The 6,065-nt window shown below is 32.8% G+C and overlaps 1 non-coding gene across 1 annotated transcript; it reads right to left on the reverse strand.

The window, feature by feature from the left end:
- Positions 1-346: 346 nt before the first annotated feature.
- Positions 347-419, reverse strand: Trnaa-ggc (transfer RNA alanine (anticodon GGC)). Its single transcript has one exon. It is a non-coding gene; the product is annotated as a tRNA-Ala (tRNA).
- Between the last annotated feature and the right edge of the window lie 5,646 nt (positions 420-6,065).

Consider the following 6,065-nt stretch of genomic DNA (forward strand, 5'->3'; position numbering starts at 1 on the left):
AAAAAAAAACTGTGCATTACGACTGGACATCTCTCTGTGATACACAATAAAATATAGGATGTTCTTGCCATGTTTAAGGTTTTCTTTTTACCTCCAGAAATTCTAGACTTGATGTACCACACAACATATTATTATATGTACAATCATGAATAACAAAATGGTATGGGAATGACCAAAGAGACTGTTTCATTTGATTTTATTATATATAAAAGATACTGGGCCTAAGTTAAACTGGTAAACTTGCACTTGTTATTACAGAGTTTTTGAATTTCTCTCTCTCTCCTCCCCCCTCTCTCTCTCTATATATATATATTTATATATAGAAAAATCGCACGAAAAATCGGCACGCCGCAGCCGGGACTCGAACCACGGGTCTCTGGATTGCCGGTCCAGTATGCTAACCACTACACCATTGCGGCCGTTCCTTTTTCTTCGTGCTAATTGGCCTTATATATTTAAGTTATATTTAACTTTATTGTGAAGTCGTCACTTTTATTACCATAGCGGCGTGCTATTTATAGCTTCTTTTACGGCAGTTGGCTGACTCAGTCACTATTTATTTTCTTATAGTACAATGACGACAGTCGCACTGTCGCCATCGCGCTGTCGCATTGTCGTCATCGCACTGTCGCATTGTCGTCATCGCACTGTCGCATTGTCGTCATCGCACTGTCGCATTGTCGTATTGTCGTCATCGCATTATCGCACTGTCGCCATCGCATTATCGCACTGTCGTCATCGCGTTAGCGCATTGTCGTCTAACGCCTTCTGGTGGACGGTTCCAAACTGCCGGCGAATAAGCTGACGGTATAGAATATGGGATAATTTTACTTTTGTCAATAAATCTTCTTTTTTTCTAGTTTTTATCTTTTCCTTTCATTTTTTGTTTGTTTCTTTTCTGTTTACTAATAATGTTTTAATAAAATTATAAATTAATAATTTTTAACATGTGAAAGAGTTATACATAGACGGAAAATGTAATAAATTGTGTACAATGTAATAGAAATACTTCAGATGAAAATGATCTTATGTTGACATTTGAAAGATGCAAAAAAGAATTAAAATAATTGTTTATTACTTGTATAAAAAAGACAAACAAATTATATTCATAGATTATTGTTTTGTAAGATGTATAATTTATTATGTTACTAACGTTGTAAATAAAGATACATGTAATTATAAATTTACGTAAACACATACTTTTTTCTATATATCTAACATAAGACAGTGGTCAACAATTTTCACTATAAGATTAACTTAACAGCAGATCCTACTATAAGTATAACAGGTCAGCATATTGTACTAAAGCCAACACATTCCGCTGGTGTACATAATGAGACAATGTGTTTCAATGTTGAAAACACATCTATCCATTATATTTATTCCGGAAAAATTCTTACTGTATTTTTTTATTTTATTTGTTTAAGGGAAACATGCAAAGTTCGAATAACCAACTCCCTGCTGTTGGGTAGTGGGGGATTAAGAATAACCAACTACCAACTACTTAACAAATTGACGCTTCTTTAGATTTGTATCAATATCTAAGATGGAGTCATTTTTGGTGCTTGATAAACATAGCGCTTTTATATTTCTTAAAGATAGTAAATAAATATGATTAAATAAAAAACATTAAAGATATACTAGATTTATGTGTCCACTTGTTTTACATATAGCTAATTTAAAAGTGATTTTAGCTCAACCTTGAGAAGCTGCTTATGAACAGAGGAAAATGATATTTGCAGAAAAGTACTAATCTATTTTGCAATGTTAGTAAAAATTGGTTTATGCCATATTTTCTTCTTATACTATATGGTCAGCAGACTTAACGTACGGTGCTTTAGGTACACATGTATAGTAGAATCTTCTGACCAGTTAACCCATTACCGCATAAGCATTTTGTGAAAAATTGCTGTTTTCATTGAAAAAACCCCTGCTACACAAGTTCAAATTGCTATGAAACTATAACGTCGGTGGTTCTACTCAGGTACCCGTTCGTGCCCGAAATAATGCACGGAAGGGCACCTGAGGTCTTCCTCCAACAGTAAAGCTGGAACGTCGCCATATGACCTATACTGTGTCGGTGCGACGTAAAACCCAATGAATGAATCAATCAATCAATCTATCTATAAAAACTATAAAAAGAGGCTTTAATACTGATCACACTTGGCACAAATGTTTACTGAGCCATAGCATTTGTATCTTCATTTCCTGTTACCATGACAACGAGGGGACATTTCAAAATCACCATGTTGTGTTAATTTTTGGGTGGGTCGGGATAGAGTGAAAGGCTTTCAGTGTTGGTTACACGTTACCTTAAGATCGACCTGATGCCATTTTGAGCCTCTCACAATCCATTTTTTTTTGGGCGGCAGTCCCCCTTTAACCTCCCCCCCCCCCGCAAAAGAGGGCATCCCCCCCTCTCTTGAACCCCGACGTATCTGATAAATAGGGCATGGGTTTTCACTATTTGAGGCATCAAAAGGGAGGATGAAAAGGCGTGAAAACACGTCTATATGAGGTAACATATAGTAAAATATGTTGACCAGTTACACTTACAGGGAAAACAGTTGACCAATTAGATATCTAGAGAAATATGTTATTTTGCCAGCATAATGTTAGTAAATACAATAGATTCTACATCTCGCAAACCAATCAAACCACAGCTGAGAAACTAAAATATAAAAGAAATTGCTTGTGTGGTTTTTGCCGTATATTCTTCTTATTCTATATGGTCAGAAGATTTAAAGTCATGCGAAAAACTGCTGACCACTTAAACGTAAGTAGAATCTGCAGACCAGTCAAACATATAGAAGAATCTGCTGACCTACAGTTAAACTTATTGTGCAAATTGCTGACCATTTATATTAGATATACAGAGAAAATTAAGTTTAACATACATTTCTTATTGTTTCACACTATTAGTATATATAATAAATTCTACATCACACGAAACAATAAAGCCACTGATGACCACTCAAAAATATATTAGAAATAGCAGTATTTCTTTATATTAAACAAAGCCGACCAATTAGATTTATTATGAACTATATTTAGAATTATAGAGAAAACTAAATATGAATTAGAAATGAAATGCGTATTTTCATTTACACTGTAAATTTGTTCTTGACTGCAGTGAAACATATTTTCCGTATTTTCACTTGTGTCTTGCCGGACTACTTTCTTCTAGATTCAGCCGATATACAAAATTTAAGGCTAAGACTATCAAACTGTATCAGTAATGTCAAAAATAGAAAAAAGTACATGTATATAATAATAGCGCAACTCATGAAATATTTATTTTCATACCACTCGATTAAAATGAATCCTGCATTTTAAGAACAAAAAAAAAAACTTGAATATCCTCTATGTGCTACTGACGCATTAAATATTTTTTGCATCTTTTAAATGTCAACATAACATCATTATTTATCTGAAATCTTTCGACTTTTTTTAAGTTTCACACATTTTATTACATTTCGTGTATTTTATATATGTATTTCCCCTATCAAAGAATTTGATTCAATGAAAGTATCGATTTTGGCAATATTTGTCCCCTATCTTTTGATATAAAATGTTACTTTTTAAAGCAGCACGCCACCAGATTCATCATTACTTTTATGAAAACTTTGAAAATGTATTTAAAGGTAAAATATTCTGAAATGAACAAAGAAAGTACTTGACACATTACAATCGGCACTTAAAATCCACGTAAATTACCAAAAAGAGGTCAAAATATGCATAAATAGCCCCTACTGCGTTAGAAATATGGTGATAAATACTACAAAATAAAGTCATTAATTGCACATAAGATATAAATTATCACTTGAATCTTTAATTTGTTTACTTTTCTTAAAGTTTTAGTATGGTTTTTCCAAGTTTAATTTTCTTGAAATAGTTGGGTCATCTGGAGGCATGCAGCTTTAATTTATAATTTTATTTAGACGTTAGTTAGTTTGAAGTGTTATTTTTCACACTTGGATCTGACGATAAGCCATCTCTCTACTTTGATAATGTTTCTCTTGATTATGTTAACAGTCACAAACACTTAAGTGTCACTTTTAGTACTGATGGTAAATGGCATGACCACATAAACAATATATTAATGTCTGCTTCCAAAGTTCTAGGATCTATGAGAGCATTAAAATACAAACTTAAACGGAAAACTTTAAATCAAATATACATTTCCTACATGAGACCAATCTTAGAATATGCGTCAATTGTCTGGGATGGATGCGCGGATTACGAGAAACACTCTCTTGAGAAACTTCAATATGAAGCGGCACGTATCGTCACTGGCCTAACAAGGTCTGTTTCTATTGAGCGTTTGCTTAATGAAATCGGTTGGGTATCATTGTCTGACAGACGAACTATTCAAAAACTCGTTACAGTGTATAAAGCTAAACAGGGCACCTTCCCTTAACCACTACATCCGACAGGAAGAAACAAAAAACAACTAACTTCATTGTATTTTTTGGTCTCGCAGTGGGACTGACTGGCTGACTGACCGACCGTGTATTTCAATTCCGTAATATACATTACATACAATTACATATACATGAATTCATATATTTATAAATTCAAAATAAATTTATATAATCTTTTAATCATTGTAAATTACATATCATCAAACGTAATATATATCAATCAACATATATTCATACATTACTGCATACTGTATGCAAAAACGAGTCTCACTCGTTAGCATTTCTAAAGGCAGCCACGCCTATCATCAAGGACCGCCCAATGTGGGCATTAACACAAGTGCACTTACACTTGCATATTCTTTATGAGAGAAACCTATCATAAACACAAACAAAAATACATATAATTATGTATGACATGAATCAGACATTTCAGCCACGTTCCGAGAAAAAATGATTACCAAAATACTTATAAAGTATTTACAGTAAAAAAAAAAAATCATTAAAGAAAATGACATTCAACACATATCTTAATGAAAAATTAAACGCATGTATCGGACAGTCAATCCCAAAGCTGAAATGACTTACACACTGAAAAATACGCACGTGCAAAACGTGCGCAAAACGACACCTTTCGGAACTACGTTATCAAGGGAAATCAATTTTCGACTAATTCGCTTTGCTTAAACGTCGAAAATTACATTTACCGGATTATTTATTAAACGTTTTTCCAGATACCGTTTCTAATAATGTACCTTATGTCTTAAGAAACAGAGATAATTATACAACTGTAGCACATCGTACTCAAATTTTTACAAACTCATTTATTCCATCAGCAACGTCATTATGGAAAAACTTGGATACCGACATAAGAAATTCATCCTCCCTTAATATATTTAAATGCAAACTTAAACAGAAATACAAACCTCCGACAGTTCCTATTTTTTTCTGTATCGGGGATCGTCTACATTCGGTTCTACATGCTCAAATTCGTAACAAATGTAGCAATTTAAATGCTGATTTATTTATAAATCATTTAAGAGAAAATGCATCTTGTGAATGCGGTTATGCTTTCGAAGATGCTGAACATTTCTTTTTCAATTGCAGACGGTATACATCACAACGTATTCAAATTTTTAATGCTACTCGCATTTTTCATCCATTAAATACGTGTACTCTTCTTTTTGGTAAGATTACCTATTCCGAAGAAGACAATTCATTAATATTTTTAGAAGTTCAAAGATTTTTACTCTTAAAAAAAATAAATTGCGACTGACAAAAGTACATCCTCTCTCTCTCTCACTCTCTCTCTCTCTCTCTCTCTCTCAGCAAATGATCTAACATTTCTTGTTCCTAAAATACATGTACTTTGTTATATTTCTCAATGCCATTTCAATGTAATCTATAGTATCAATACTTTTTTATATTCGTACTAGGCACGGACCGATTTACTAATGTTATTTGAACTTGTGGTCCAACCCTTTTTCTTTCAAAATGTATTTATATATTTTTCTTTCTATATATTTGCATTGTACATATTGTAAAAGATTGAAAGGAATAAAATATGTTTAAACTAAACTAAACTACTCTAACAGGCCATATATTATCTTTCAAATGTTTACCTGTCGGTGCGTTTTCGTATAT

Source organism: Ruditapes philippinarum, unplaced genomic scaffold (genome assembly GCF_026571515.1).
Source record: "Ruditapes philippinarum isolate M1 unplaced genomic scaffold, ASM2657151v2 ctg12418_1_1_1_1, whole genome shotgun sequence".
Taxonomy (NCBI): Eukaryota; Metazoa; Mollusca; class Bivalvia; order Venerida; family Veneridae; genus Ruditapes; species Ruditapes philippinarum.